Below are 17,563 nucleotides of genomic sequence, written 5' to 3'. Positions count from 1 at the left end.
AACTCTAATGAGGTTGTATGCACCTCTCAGATCCAACTTAGTGAAACAAGTAGCTCCCTCTAGACGTTCAATAAGCTCGGGTATAAGTGGAAGGGGGTAGCGATTTTTTACTGTGCGTTTATTTAACTCCCTATAATCCACTATGGGACGGATAGTTCCATCCTTGTTCTTTACAAAGAACATACCAGCCCCCGCAGGAGAGGAGGGGGGTATGATAAAGCCCTTTCTCAAATTGTCTTCAAGATAACTTTTTAAATAATCAAGTTCAACTTTGGATAAAGGGAAAATGTGCCCACAGGGGATGTCTGCACCTGGAATTAACTCTATCGGGCAGTCATACTTCCTATGTGGGGGAAGATTTTCAGATTCCTTTTTACAGAATACATCCTTGAAATCTGAATACCCTGTGGGTATTTCATTTTCTTGAGTATGTAATATATGATGGCTAGTGTTACAGGTTGTAGTGCAATAAGGTGATGTGAAATGAATAGTAGAATTAGACCAAGATATTACAGGATCATGCAATTGTAACCAGGAGAATCCCAGAACTACTGGATAAAGCGGGGAGTCGATTACATCATAAGAAACATATTCTATGTGTGAGGATTGTATGGTTAACAACAGTGGAATGGTTTGAAAAAGAATTGGACCAGAGGAAATAGGGTTTCCGTCAATAACACGAGCTAAAACAGGATTCTGCTTTTTGATTAGTGGAATTTTATTCACAGTGACAAAATGTGAATCAATATAATTAGCGCTTGCTCCAGAATCAATAATCGCTTGACTGGTTAGCCGATGGTTCTCACACTGTAAAACAAGGGGTAAGAGGAAATGAGTGGTTGAAGATTGTTCTGAACTACAACAGTAGGTAATGTCTATGTTCTTACCCTTCCTTTGACGAATCAGAAGAGGACAGTCCTTGACAGTGTGTTGAGCGGCTCCACAGTACAAGCAGAGGTTGTTATTTTTTCTTCTTTGCTTTTCTTGTGGGTTCAAGGGACCTCTTATTACTCCAATGTCCATAGCTTCAGGAGTAGACTGTGGTACTGGTCTATTGTAAGAATGTGAGGCTCCAGATGTGATGGGACGTTTTGGAGTGAATTCAACTGAGCCTCGTTCATGCCTTCACTCACGAAGACGCCTATCTAAGCTAATACTTAGATTAATTAATGCATCTAATGTGTGGGGTAACTCAACTCTAGCTAACTCGTCTTTGAGTGAGTCTGACAAACCTAAGCTAAATTGGTTTCTTAAGGATAACTCGTTCCATCCACTATCCTTGGACCACCTCTTAAACTCAGCTATATAGTCCTCCACAGGTTTATTATGCTGTCTCAGGGCTCTCATTGAATTCTCAGCAGTTAACTGGAGATAAGGATCATCATATAGCTGAGACATGGTTTGAAAGAAGGTGTCCATGGACTGTAGAATGGGGTCGTTAGTTTCAAAGAAACTGTTAGCCCAACTGCGGGGTTCACCCTTAAGATATGAGATTGTTGTAAGGACTTTTACCTGCTCTGTAGGATAAGTGTGAGGCTTAAGAGTAAAGAGCAGATAACAGGCATTTCTGAATTCCCTGAATGTTTTTCTATCCCCTGAAAAGACATCAGTTGGGTTTACATTAGGTTCAATGGTATGGGATACCTTTTGTTTTTCAGCAATCTCTTTAATATAATTTTTTAAAGTGGTGTTCTCTTGCTGGAGTGAGTTTAAGACTTGAGTAATGTTTTCTACCTTATCTGTTAAGGTCTGCACATGAGTAACTAAGTCTACTGGATTCATTATTGTGGCTTGATTATTATGTCAGGATATTCACCTGAATTGCTGAATTTCCTAATTCCTGTAGGAAGAAATATTTATCCTTTAGCTGAATCCAACTGTAGTAGAATATAAATTAACTAATAAGGATTTCTATGAGTTTTGTTTAATAGGTGTGTAGAAGATTTATTCCTAAATAATAGGTGGCAACATATGAAATCTTGTTCATAATTAGAAATAAACCTTGCATTGATATATGGTGGAAATCTACACAAGTAAATCTATAGTCAGGAGGATGGCAGCTTATGACAGAGATACTAAGTGTAGGACACCAATATAAAAGATACAGACAAATGCAGCACAATATTAGTAAAGATTGTTAACAAGTTATAGTTTAGGTACCAGGTAATTATTAACATTAGAGAGGAGTATTTAGGTAAGAATTCTTACTATGTAGTGGAAGTCCAGATACTCTGTAACAGGAGGAGATCCTTTGGAGTTGAGACAGTCTGTGTGCAGCTCCGGCGTGTGACGTCACACCTGCAGTGTTACCGAAAACGGAAGTTGGAAACTGTCAGCTCTGAGAGAGCAGGAGTTTCAGGGAGACAGATTGATCCTTAGAAATTACTCCAATGAGATGGTAAGTGAGAGCGGATGCTCACAAGGTGAGAGAGGTGAGGTCTGCACAACAGAGATACCAGAAGATGCAGGAGCTGGATAATTCTGAGCTAGTAGAACAAAATAATCAAGCAACTATTAGACTGTGGGAGGAACCTTTATACCTGATGGTAGACATCTCCTATTAAAGGGAAAGCAAGGATAGGTGAAAGCATGACACAGGGGCAAAAGAGCTGCATTTTTGGATATTTGGGTTTTGGGTGATCGTGAGCTTTTGAGGGGGTGGGAGATTGGAAGTATGTTGAGAGCTGATTTCACTTCTGATGGAGTCAAAAGTGGCTTGCAAAATCTTGAGCTGAGAGAGAGGTTGTGTTAGGAGGTGGGGGTGGGCGGAGAAGAGTGTTGAACGTGTTGAACAGACGTTTAGGGTTAGAGGAAAGAGTAGAGATGAGATTAGAAAAATATTGTTGCTTATAAAGATTAAGGGCAGAATAGTAGGATTGGGACCTTTCAGTATTATTGCATTTATTTTAATACATTTACATTTTGATCTAGCAGTGATTTTAAACATTCTGATTATGTTTTGATGATTTGATGTTTTGTATATTTTGTGTCTAGCTTTTACAAATTACGTTGCACCTTGTATTTGCTGCATTGCAAAATAAAACTGTCACTTTCAGAAAGTGGGAGGAACATGGCAGTTCCCTGGGCTGAAAAGGGGAGTTCCCAGGGTATATCTGAAGCTATCTCACAAGTCTTGTGAAATTTTGTAAGTATTTTAAATAAGCTGGTCTCACTGATGTGTCTCGCCAGATGTATGCAGGTGAAGTTTACTCAAAATCCACAATACAATTATTTTAACTAACAGAAAAGTAATACAGTTGCAAGAAAAACTATGTGAACCCTTTGTAATGATATGGATTTCTGCACAAATTGGTCATAAAATGTGATCTGATCATCATCTAAGTCACAACAATAGGCAATCACAGTCTGCTTAAACTAATAACCCAGAAAGAATGAAATGTTGCCATGTTTTTATTGAACACACCATGTAAACATTCACAGTGCAGGTGGAAAAAGTATGTGAACCCTTGGATTTAATAACTGGTTGAACCTCCTTTGGCAGCAATAACTTCAACCAAACGTTTCCTGTAGTTGCAGATCAGACGTGCACAACGGTCAGGAGTAATTCTTGACCATTCCTCTTTACAGAACTGTTTCAGTTCAGCAATATTCTTGGGATGTCTGGTGTGAATCGCTTTCTTGAGGTCATGCCACAGCATCTCAATCGGGTTGAGGTCAGGACTCTGACTGGGCCACTTCAGAAGGCGTATTTTCTTCTGTTTAAGCCATTCTGTTGTTGATTTACTTCTATGCTTTGGGTCATTGTCCTGTTGCAACACCCATCTTCTGTTGAGCTTCAGCTGGTAGACAGATGGCCTTAAGTTCTCCTGCAAAATGTCTTGATAAACTTGGGAATTCATTTTTCCTTCGATAATAGCAATCCGTCCAGGTCCTGATGCAGCAAAGCAGCCCCAAACCATGATGCCCCCACCACCATACTTCACATTTGGGATGAGGTTTTGATGTTGGTTTGCTCTGCCTCTTTTTCACCACACATAGTGTTGTGTGTTTCTTCCAAACAACTCAACTTTGGTTTCATCTGTCCACAGAATATTTTGCCAGTACTGCTGTGGAACATCCAGGTGCTCTTGTGCAAACTGTAAACATGCAGCAATGTTTTGTTTGGACAGCAGTGGCTTCCTCTGTGGTATCCTCCCATGAAATCCACTCTTGTTCAGTGTTTTAAGTATTGTAGATTCGCTAACAGAGATGTTAGCATTTGCCAGTGACTTTTGTAAGTCTTTAGCTGACACTCTAGGATTCTTCTTCACCTCATTGAGCAGTCTGCGCTGTGCTCTTGCAGTCATCTTTACAGGACGGCCACTTCTAGTCTAGGGAGAGTAGCAGCAGTGCTGAACTTTCTCCATTTATAGACAATTTGTCTTACCATGGACTGATGAACAGCAAGGCTTTTGGAGATACTTTTATAACCCTTTCCAGCTTTATGCAAGTCAACAATTCTTAATCATAGGTCTTCTGAGAGCTCTTTTTTGCGAGGCATCATTCACATCAGGCAATGCTTCTTGTGAAAAGCAAACCCAGAACTGGTGTGTGTTTTTTATAGGGCAGGGCAGCTGTAACCAACACCTCCAATCTCATCTCATTGATTGGACTCCTGTTGGCTGACATCTCACTCCAATTAGCTCTTGGAGATGTCATTAGTCTAGGGGTTCACATACTTTTTCCACCTGCACTGTGAATGTTTAAATGGTGTGTTCAATAAAAACATGGCAACATTTCATTCTTTGTGTGTTATTAGTTTAAGCAGACTGTGATTGTTTATTGTTGTGACTTAGATGATGATCAGATCACATTATGACCAATTTGTGCAGAAATCCATATCATTCCAAAGGGTTCACATACTTTTACTTGCAACTGTATATACTAACATATAGATGAAAGCAAGTTAAATTGAAGTAAAAACATTTAAGTTTGATTTGGAAGTGATACAAATGGAGCCTTTAAATTAGCCCAGGGGTTTTCCAGTAATCTTCTCTCTGCCATGTGAAAATTTGTATCCCAGAGAGCTTCATTACTTTCTATCGCCTAGATTACGAGTTAGGCGTTAACAGGGGTGCGTTGCTAACAAGCCTTTTTTTTCTAACGCTATCTTAAGCCAACGCTGATATTACAGTTTTTTTTAAACCTGGTGTTAGCCGCAAAAAGGTGAGCGTAGAGCAAAATTTAGCTCCACATTTCACCTCAATACCAGCGTTGCTTACGGAAGCGGTAAGCTGGCTAAACGTGCTTGGATAGGATTCTATCCGCCAATTGGAATTAAGGTAGAAAAAATCTGATTGGTTGATTTAATCAGCCAATCGGATTGAAGTTCAATCCGATTGGCTGATTGGATCAGTCAATAGAATTGACCTTGCATTCTATTGGCTGATCCAATCAGCCAATCAGATTGAACTTCAATCCGATTGGCTGATTAAATCAACCAATCAGATTTTTCCTACCTTAATTCCGATTAGCTGATAGAATCCTATCAGCCAATTGGAATTCAAGGGACGCCATCTTGGATGACATCATTTAAAGGAACCATCATTTGTCGAGTAGTCGTCGTGCTGGAAGGATGCTCCGCGCCGGATGTCTTCAAGATGGTGTCGGATCCTCGTCGGATGGAAGAAGATAGAAGATTCCGCTTGGATGAAGCCTTCTGCCGGTCCGGATGTCCTCTTCTGCCCAGATAGGATGAAGACTTCTGCCGGTCTGGATGTCCTCTTCTGCCCCATCGGATGAAGACTTCTGCCCGGATCAGATGACCACTTGTGCCTGGCTGGGTGAAGATGGCTCAAGGTAGGGTGATCTTCAATGGGGTATTGTTATGTTTTTTTAAGGTGGGATTGGGTGAGTTTTAGAGTAGGGGTGTGTGGGTGGTGGGTTGTAATGTGTGGGGGGTATTGTATTTTTTTTTTACAGGTAAAAAAGCTGATTACTTTGGGGCAATGCCCCGCAAAAGGCCCTTTTAAGGGCTATTTGTAATTTAGTATAGGGTAGGGCATTTTATTATTTTGGTTTTTTTTTTATTTTATTAGGGGGCTTAGATTAGGTGTAATTAGTTTAAACTTCTTGTAATTTTTTCCCCCTGTAATTTAGTGGTTTTTTTTATCGTAATTTAGTTTGTTGAATTTAATTGTAATTAATTGTAGGTAGTTTAGGTAATTAGTTTAATGATAATGTAGTGTTAGGTGTAATTGTAACTTAGGTTAGGATTTATTTTACAGGTAATTCTGTACTTATTTTAGCTAGGTAGTTATTAAATAGTTAATAACTATTTAATAACTATTGTACCTAGTTAATATAAATACAAAGTTGCCTGTAATAAATATAAATCCTAAGCTAGCTACAATGTAACTATTAGTTATATTGTAGCTAGCTTAGGGTTTATTTTATCGGTAAGTATTTAGTTTTAAGTTTTAAATAGGATTAATTTATTTAATTATGTTAAATTTATTTCGTTTAATTTAAATTATATTTAAGTTAGGGGGGGTTAGGCTTAGGTTTAGACTTAGGTTTAGGGGTTAATACCTTTAATATTGGAACAGCCAATAGAATGTGAGCTCAATCTGATTGGCTGATTGGATCAGCCAATCGGATTGCACTTGAATCTGATTGGCTGATTCCATCAGCCAATCAGATTATTCCTACCTTAATTCCGATTGGCTGATAGAATCCTGCCTGCAATATATCAGTACTATCCTAATCATCTGTCAGCCTTTTAGAAACGACGACTGAGATATTGCTAAGGAGCAATTGTACAAGTATTCTTATGGTACCCAGTTTACATCTGTTAAACTGCAAATTAGCATTAGGCAACAATTGCCCAGCATCTTATTATGGGCAGCTCCTGATCTCACCTACTATTACTGTCTAAATTGTAAACTTAGGCTCATATTTATTCTATACTTACCATCAGAGACTAAAGAGCACTTATTTTCCAGCAGCCTAAACATGGTCTATATATAATAACCACCTAACACAATCTTACTTTATTCTACTATGCAAGGTCTGTGTTTTATGGCACATGTATTCTTCACCTCACTAATATGCTCCTGTATAATATTACACCCCACAGTCACATAGCTTGTGTGGTACATTTATATTACTATAGGCTAGGATGGCTATGTAGACCAGCCATCATGTCACATATATTTCACTGTTGAAAATGATCCTTCTAAACCTTTATATACATATGCTCCTTCATCCATCTCCATCTTAACATTTATACTTCAGGCAATAACATAGAGCACTACACATAGCGGTTACATATCTAACGCCTAGAATAATAGAAAATTGTTTTTATTTGTCAGCCGCCTTCTTTTTAATCCCATTTAGTCTATTTCAACTCTAAGAGAGATCTGTTTCCTGCTAAGCCATATAAAAACAACACTGTTATATCTTTAAAATACCCAGACACGTCCCCCCTCCCCTCGCTAACTTTAAAGCAGCTTTTGCCTGCTGATTTACCCCATTACTTATTAAGTGGCCCAAGAGTGGCCTCCTCGTAACTATCATTTACCATCCATTTATCTTCCTATCTGGCCCATCAGAGGTCAGTACTGTAGTTACTTAATTTTTATCGCCTTTAAGAAAAAGAGGTTTCATTTGTGTGTACTTTATCTTGTTGTTGACTCTTTGTTTCTTCCTACTACCTAACACATCTCAATATATATACCTGACTTGCAAGGCATCATTTGTACACTGTGATTTTTGAAACAAGGCAATGGCTTGGGCTGACAATATTCTGTATTCTTATTTTCTCTGTCATTGTATAAAAACCTCAATAAAAAAATTTTATTTTACATTTTTTTTTTTAATAAAATGTAATCTGAAGTGTAAGGGGAAATAAAATGAAAAGCACAAAGGGTAAATGCAGCAGAACTGTCATGTCATACAGTGCTATAGTAAACTGGACTTGTCTCTCCTTCACATAAAGAAATGCAGGGGACGCCCCTTGATACAAAATTATACTGTCACAATGGATCTTGCAGTGCTGGAGGATCATTTTAGAATATCTCACCTGAGCATAGAGGTTTTTAATATCAGAGACTGGAGCTGTAGCAGGTAAGTGCTGACAGATCCTTTGCATCTTACAGTAGGAGTACCACAAGGCCCTTGCTTTTTTTATCTATACTTTCTACCTTGAAAAAAAGTATATCTTTATAAGCTAATGATTCCAAAATCTATCTTTCCTCTCCTGATCTATCACTCCCTCTTTACTCAACCAGATCGCCAACTGTCCCTTTGCAATTTCCTCTTGGATGACTTCCCACCACCTCTAACTTAATCTGTCTAAAACAAAGCTGCTATTTATACTTCCCTCTCCTAGACCTCCCACACCTAACATTTCTCTTACAGTAGGAGACTCTTTTTTCAACACATTATCTCATGTCCACAGTTATGTTGTCACACAAGTCTAAACTCCTGTTCACTCCACAAATACAACTGCTTATTAAATCCTGCCGTACACACTTACTCAACATTTTCATAATTAAATCAAAAGACACTACAAAATACTAATTTGTTCCCTCCTTTTGTCACATTGACTACTTCTGCAACCTACTTGGTCACATTGACTACTTCTACAACCTACTAAATGGTCTTCCTAAATCTCACCTCTCCCACTCCAATCCATCATGAATGCTTCAGCTAGACTCATCGACCTGAGCTACTGATGTACATCAGCTGTCCCGCTCTGTCAGTCCCTAGAGTTGCTCCCTATACACTTTAGAATACAATTCAAAATATTACCCTAACCTTTAAAACACTCAACAGCCTCACTATCCTCCTCACTAATCTTCAAATACTCACCGAACCTCCATTCCTATTATTTATGTTTCGCTCTCTTGCCTCCAAGACTTCCCATGTGCTGCTCAAGAAAATGTAAATTTTAAAACATTTTGATAATAAAAGTGAATTGGAATGTTGTTTAAAATTGTGAGCTCTATCTGAATCATGAAAGTTTAATTTTGACTTTAGTGTTCCTTTTATAGACAGAAAAACAAATAGCATAATATTTATTTTAACATTAGCCTAAGATTGTGATTGAATATGTGAGCTGAGCATGCACAAAATCTTTACACTGACAAAAAAAATAATGTAAATAGTATAATATGCTACTAAAATAGGCCAACATTATTTTGTTTTCTAAAGGTCAAAACTGTTGATATAAAATATTTAAAAATCCTGTGGACATTTTATTGAAAATTAATTTTAAAATTGACTAGAATGCCATTTTGTAACAAAAAAACGTGCAATAAGTTTTAGTAATACATTAGAATGGCCTTAAATTTGTAATCCCACTAATAGCTATTTGAGCACAGTTCTTGTAAAATATTGTAATTAATCCCTTTGAATCCAAAAAAGTTTTTTTTTTTAATTTTTAAAAAGGAAAATAATTTAGGGGAAACAAAATGCATAGAATGAGCTCCAAGTTGGCATCAGTATTTCATTTTACATTATCCATTTCAGTCACCTTAAAATAGAAATAGAGGAAGCAAAAAATTAGAAGCCACATAGTGCTTTGGTGTTGACCACTATCTTGCACTTGATCAATGAAAAAAAAATATGAATAATAATTATTAAAAATTATTATAGATACAGTAAAAAATTCTAAATAATCCATATATATATATATATATATATATATAAATATATATATATATATATATATATATATATATATATATAGTATCTGAGTCGACACCGCGTTAGATCAAGTTATGCCTATTTTACATTCCTATGTTATTCATAGAATTTTTTTCATTTTTATTATTACATATATATATATATATATATATATATATATTTATAAGATAATGTTAATATAAAATATATAGCTATACCTATATATTTATATGAATAAATATTTAGGTATTGGTATACACAGATATATATATATATATATATATATATATATATATATATATATATATGTGTATTTAAAATAAAAATAACATTGTCCTGTATGTGAAGAACATTGGAATGTGAAATATTACCCCCTTAATGACTATGACGTACCATGTATCTCAAAGGTCGTTAAGGGTTTCCTTTTTTATAACATCCTCCCTCTACCATTCTTGTCACCGGAGGATGATCAGAAAGGTGGAGATATCACTGGTCCTTAAGGGGTTAATAACTCCTGTCAAGTTAGTGCACAAATGATGTGTTAGATTTTTTCTTCTGAACTCTCCATTAAAGTCTATGGAGAGAACAAGTTAGCGGGGTAGTGATATCCGAGGTCCTGAAATTAGCGTGCATCGCTCGAGTGCAAAAGTTTTACTTTCAACTTGAAATACTCATGCTAACCTGTGCATGCAAAAATATTATTTCTAACAATGCTTACGATGATTTAGCAATGGCTAAATAGCATGCCACCTGTAATCTAGCCCAAAGTAGTTTAAATGTAAAAGAGGACATGTTTTCCTGCTTATTAATGTCTGTTTTTAAGAAATTGCTGTTTTTTTCAGGCAAAAAAAATAAATAAAAATATGACGCTCTTTCACCTCCATGATAGGAACATTTTACGTATTATATCACTTAAAACTAATCAGTGTATAGGCTGACAACATTAGAAAATTCCTTAATCCTCATATAAAAATGCATATACCAAGAAGTTACTGAAAATTATTAATGTATTTTATAATTTATTTATTCCTATGAATCATTAATTTTCACCTGATTAGCAACATAAAACAAAACCATAAACTAATTTCAAGTTACTGTTTGATATGCAAAGTCCAAAGGATATGGCAGCAATAAGTGGTTTCTCAATGGTCTTTATTAAAGCACAACAAACAAAATAGCAGCGACGTTTCGGGAGCTTCCTCCCTTGACAAAGGGAGGAAGCTCCCGAAACGTCACTGCTATTTTGTTTGTTGTGCTTTAATAAAGACCATTGAGAAACCACTTATTGCTGCCATATCCTTTGGACTTTTCATTATATGGTAGGGTCTGGTGGTACCCCTATGTGGCGTGCAAGTGGTGCAGGTGCTGACTGATACTTTTGGAATTTGATTTACTGTTTGATATGCAGCAATGATGGCAAAATGTAATATTATTATAGCACAGTGAGACATCCTACATTGTTATTTACTATTTCAAATGCAAACATGTTTATTACAGTACATACATCAGCTCAGTAGATCAAATTAGTCAATTTTGCAAAATTTTAATCTACAGACTACAGTGTAAGAATATTGTAAAGCTGCCTATTGTAAATCTGAAATGTTATGGTCATTTTATTCTGTGAGATATTAATATCTTGCATTGTTATTTTTCATTCTAAGACAAAATTTAAAAAGCATGTTTTTAACAATAAATGAAGTTTAGAACTTTTACAGTATTATGAATGTAATTATCTCTTTCTACACACATTCCCAGTATACCCATAATTCTACAATTCATATGGAAAAAAAATCACTCCTACATTTTGCTAGTGTTTTGGAACAGAAGAGGTTTATTTCACATTTACATTGCTTTTGTCAATACACACTGTAGCAAGGGATCTATCCAAACACCTGAAATAAAGGATGGACCTGCTATATAATTTGCATTTCTTACATCAGGGGATAGTATATTAATCACAGGGTAATGTGCATCATATTTCTGAAAATGGAAATTCAGAATTCTTAGGAATTACGCTGACCGTTGTTGCATATGGCGAGACTGCATTATAGATCATTCTGCAAATAGAAGAGATTGCATCTCACAGCAAAGGCTCCTAAAATGACCTTGCAAAGAACCTGCACACATGTGGCTAGATTACAAGTGGAGTGATAAATTATTGCACTCCAGCAAATGGGCAAATTTGCCCGTTTGCGGGAGCGCAATAATTAACCAGCCATTACAAGTGGCTGGTTATTGTTACCGCGACCTCGCAAATAGTGCTCCAAAAATTAACCAGAGATTAGATCTCTAGTTAATTTTTTAAAAGTGTCCCAAATGCCCTCAAAATAGAGGGCATTGTGGTGTTTTTATAAAAAAATATAGCTTTTTTTTTAATAAAAAAAACTGCGCTAGACTGTTTTAGGGCTTTAAAGTTGGCAGGAGTGGGATGTTAGAAAAAAAATGGCACTGAAAAGTGCCTTTACATTGCAGTCTATGGGAACTGTGTGTTTCCTGTAAATATATATCTATATGATAAAATACATAAATATGTATGTGTTAATATGTGTATATACACATATTAACACATAAATATATATGTATATATTCATTCATATATGTATATATACAAACAAAGAGGTATCAGCGCACATCCATTTTCCAAAGCACAACATCTTTTTTACTGCTGCAAAAAATTGCCTGCAAATACATCAAGAGACAACTATTCTTTTTTAAATAATGTTGGGAACTTAGTCACACAATATGGCCATATTCTGCTTAGCCAGAATGTTTCAGCCCTCTGTGGCAAAAGGACTGTAGAGTAGGACCAGTCGAATTGGGGCACCTTGAAAGTGGTGACTGGCTAAGCAGAATATAGCCATATTGTGTGACTAAGTTCCCAATATTGTTTAAAAAAGAATAGTTGTCTCTTGATGTATTTGCAGGCAATTTTTTGCAGCAGTAAAAAATATGTTGTGCTTTGGAAAATGGATGTGCGCTGATACCTCTTTGTTTGTGTAATTACTGGGTCATATTGGCAGCACTCCCAGATGTGGATTTAAACTTTTTGTAAGGTGTGCTAAAAAAACAAATTTTGTATATATATATATATATATATATATATATATATATATATATATATAAATGCTGCTCATCGCTGTGCTACTTACACCTTTGCTGCGAGAGGTTCTGATTCCATCTGTAATGACATCAGAACGAGGCTCCCATTGGAGCCTATGGAAGCTTGCTCTCGTTAATTGCGATTAACTTGTAATACCAGCGCACATTATCGTCCGCTGGTATTACAAAGTGGATCGCTAATATCGCTTGCATGCAAGGGATATTTAGCGCTCCCCTTGTAATCTGACCCATGATTTTCTATTCTCTAGAAAGTTACATATGAACTTTTGAATTAGAAAGTTGATAGCTTTACAATAATATGATACTCCAACAAGGTTTAGATCATCAGGCCCAAGTCATCAGATTAATCCTGTTTGCTAAAAATGTATATTTGGCAAATTATTAGCTAAGAATTCCTTTGTGTTTCACCAAGGTTGTAAACTATTTTGTTTGCTTTATAGTAAAAAAAAGGAAGTATCCCCATTTCAATTAAGGTATAGTTATAAAACTTTGATGTGCACATAAGAGCCTCCATGAGCCTCTATTAAAATAAAAGCATATTTATTTATGCCAGGTGATCACTATTACCTCATTGATCATCTGGCCATTAAATCTTATATAGGTGATGGATGTTATTAAAATTAAATAAATAAATAAATAAATAAATAAATACATTTAAAAAAAAAGAATAAAAAAATATATATTATATGTTTATTTCTTTTGTTTGTATTGGTATGACACAAAAAAGTGGAGATAAAAAAGCCAAATCTGACACATTCCACGCAAAACTCCAAAAATGGACTGGACAAAATTATTGGCACCCTCAATTTAATATTTGGTAGCACACCCCTTGGAAAAAATAACTGAAATCAATCGCTTCCTGTAACCATCAATGAGTTTCTTACACCTCTCTACTGGAATTTTGGACCACTCTTTTTTCACCAACTGCTCCAGGTCTCTTAGATTGGAAGGGTTCCTTTTTGCAACTGCTGTTTTGAGATATCTCCACAGGTGCTCTATGGGATTGAGATCTGTACTCATTGCTGGCCAGTTCAGTACTCTCCAGCACTTTGTATTAAATCATTTCTGGGTGCTTTTTGATGTGTGCTTTGGGTCATTGTCCTGCTGTAAGACCCATGACTTCTGACGGATACCCAACTTTATGACACTGGGTCCTACATTGCACAACATAATTCTTTGGTAGTCTCCAGATTTTATAATGCCATGCACCTAGTCAAGACATCCAGTGTGTGAAGCAGCAAAGGAACCCCAAAACACCAGTGAAACCCCATCATGTTTGACTGCAGGGACTGTATTCTTTTCTTTAAAAGCCTTTTTTTGAAAACAGTAGAATAGTGTGCTTTACCAAAAAGCTGTAATTTTGTTTCGTCTGTCCACAGCACATTCTCAAAAAAAGATTTTGGCTTCCTCTGGTAAGTTTTGGCAAACTCCAATCTGTCTTTTTGATGTTTATGTGTCAGTAGTGGGGTCCTCCTGGGTCTCCTACCATAGTGTCCCTTTTCATTCAGATGGCGATGTATAGCGTGAGCTGACATATTTGTACCCTGTACCTGAAAGTCAGCTTGAATTTGTCTGGAAGTTGATTGAGGTTCTTTATCCACCATTCAAACAATCCTCGATCATTTTTTTCTCTTTTGTCCACATCCAGGGAGATTAGCTACAGTGCCATGGACTGTAAACTTCTTGACAATGTTGCACACAGTGGACACAGGAACATTAAGAGCTCTGGAGATGGACTTGTAAACTTGAGATTGTCCATGCTTTTCCACAATTTTTGTTCTCAAATCCTCAGACAATTCATTGCTGCTCTTTCTCATCTCCATGCTCAGTGTGGAACACAGAGACACACAACAGAAAGGTTGAGTAAATTTTTAATAATTTTAACTGGTTGCCAGTGTGATTTCTATATTGTCAGCCCATGTTAATTGATACAGGTGACTTTAATGACTAATTACAGAAGCTTCATGAACTTGGAATGCAATTATTTCTTACAATTTTGAGAAGGTGCCAATAATTTTGTCCAGTTCATTTTTTAAGTTTTGCGTGAAATGTGTCAGATTTGGCTTTTTTTTTCTCCACTTTTTTCTGTCATACAAATACAAACAAAAGAAATAAAGAAGAATGTGATGACCAGGGTTAACCAACCCTGCACCAGTCACTTGTTTGGCACAGAAAGGGTTAACAGACCCTTTCCACTTTAACTAATCTGTCACAGTCTAGCCACTCCAGGCAAGCCTGTGACTTAGTTTAGTGGGTGCAAGGGTTAACAACACTCTCTTGTCTGTCTTAGACTTAAATGCCCAAACTCCCCTTAAATGCTGTCATAGTCCATAAAAACTTGTATCAATCCCTCTTTGGTCTTCCCACAGGAGGGAATATCTCTCTCCTGGCATATCAGTGCCATAATTTCCTTGGTCTGCTGCTGGTATGCTTCAATAGTAAAAAATAAAAGAGAAGAGAAAAACAGAGAATAGGGAAGGGCACTGTTCGCAATGTGTAACTATATTATGAACTGAGTTTTAGTCTTTGGAAATTGTGAGAGTCACAATTTCTTTTAGTACTGGCATTTTCACACTAGGAAATCACTAAAGTAATAAAATTAAAAACAAAACTACACTGCTGCCCACCAATTTGATATGACCAGGTTTAACCAACCCTGCACCAGTAACTTGTTTGGCACAGAAAGGGTTAATAGACCCTTTCCACTTTAACTAATCTGTTACAGTCTAGCCACTCCAGGCAAGCCTGTGACTTAGTTCAGTGGGTGCAAGGGTTAACAACACTCTCTAGTCTGTCCTAGACTTAGAAAAAAAATCCCAAACTCCCCTTTAATGCCACCCACCCTAAACTATCTCTAAGCTGCCACCACTTAAGATTTATTATCTGGGAAATCTTAAGAAAACCCAGTCTAACAAATTAAATTGCAGGATACAATTTAGCAAAACAAAAATCTAAAAACACAGTATAAATACTACCAGTCACTTTCAGTAAAGTGGTTCAAAAATTAGACAAAGGCAAAAACTTAATAAGTGAATGTTTATCATGTGAAAAAATGTGCACAGTGCATTATTAATAAAAAGATGTTAACAAATAGAATAAAACACAAGCAAGAAGTTTTAAAAATAAACAGGAGAATAATTATTACCAGAATATTAAACCAAAAGGGTTGTCCACTTTTAAAATTATTTTATTGGAAGACAAATAATATAGGTATGAAAATTAACAATTACCTACAAACTACAAAAGTATAAAACAAGTCTCAAGAAATACAAAAAGCTGCAACATCCAGTCCAAATTATACAGGACAACTTTATCTTAAACAAACCCAGATTAAGCAATATTAACTAAACATAGTGAACCAGAGAATCCATCCAAAGGAAAATGCACAATAATGCTAATATACTCAGCCAGTTCAGTCCTCCAGTGCTCTCTCTCTCTCTCTCTCTCTCTCTCTCATCAGTTGTTTCCAGGAGGTGAGGAAGATAAAAAGTTTGTAGAGTAACTGTTGGCTCCCATTGTATACTTAATATACTTAAGGTATGTCCTACCATACACCAATCAAAGGCTACATGGGAGTGTCTTTATTAGACAAATACTAGGCCAAAGGCTAGTCTATATTTTAATTCCCCCACTTTAATTTCTCCTATCTTGCCCCATTTTTTATTTATACCCATTAATACAGAAGAAACCAGTGGGAGCAAAAACCTTATAGGAAACATTCAACCCACCGTCCCTCTGGAATAAATCCCTTGGCGACTTAAGCTTTTCTGTACTTTCCTAGGACTGTCAACTGCTAACATAAATGTTATACAATTAATAATAAAAAAAACTAACTATTATTCCCAACTCAATCCAAACAAATGATGAAAGTCAGAAAAATAAATGATCAGAAGATAGAGAGAAATGTGGGTGCATGATGGTGGGTTTGGCAAAGCATACAAACCTGATGAGGGATGTGTATGTGATTGTAAGTGTGAATTTATGGATAAACTTTATTAGAAGAGTATGCAGTTGTGCCAGAACAACAAGAATAACACTTAAATAAAGTAATTTTGGTTCCTTGCTTTCAGCTTCCTCTTCATCTTCTTTAATGTCACACAAAAATACAGTATCACAGCTGTTGTTATAACTTGGATAAACATAAGCATTACGGAGAAAGTTCTCATTATTAGGTGTGTTTCTACATTGGTGAGTACTCCCCACCATGGATGGATAACTTCTTCTTTAGTTTTTTCAAGTTCATCATTTTGTTGCTCAAGCAAATTGCTGATGGGGCATAGCTGCTGTTTAGTACATTGTACTATTTCATGTAACTGCAAAGTGGGCTTAGGAATAGGAGGAAAAAGCCAATTCTCCCACACAGTGTCCTCTGTAAAATTCATGCAGTCAGTAGTGAGGTTTCCTGATGGAAAGACAGTATGTGTTCCAACATGGAGGGGTGTTGTTACCCTAACACATGTCCCTTCTTCCACTGGACATGTCTCATCTCATGTTTTGTATTCCTTATGGCCTATGAAACAGGTCATGTCTCCAATATGAATGACCTCACGTACCAGCTCAGCTTTTGTTAACTGCACCCATCCATTCTCAATGTCTCTTATTTCCCAGGTGCAGGTACATAGCAATCGATGTTGAACTTTCTTACAACAGCCTTTATCAATTACTACTTCTGTAATAGTTGTCAATCTTTTTAAAGGAAAATGTTGCTGGTAGGTGCCTTGGCTGAAAGTACCAATGCTATGCACAAAATTCAATGGTTCCACTTCTCCTTCCCAACGTGGAATTGATAGGATTAGTCCTACACTCCCAGATT

Source organism: Bombina bombina, chromosome 2 (genome assembly GCF_027579735.1).
Source record: "Bombina bombina isolate aBomBom1 chromosome 2, aBomBom1.pri, whole genome shotgun sequence".
NCBI classification, from domain to species: Eukaryota; Metazoa; Chordata; class Amphibia; order Anura; family Bombinatoridae; genus Bombina; species Bombina bombina.
Note: the sequence above shows the minus strand (reverse complement) of the source record.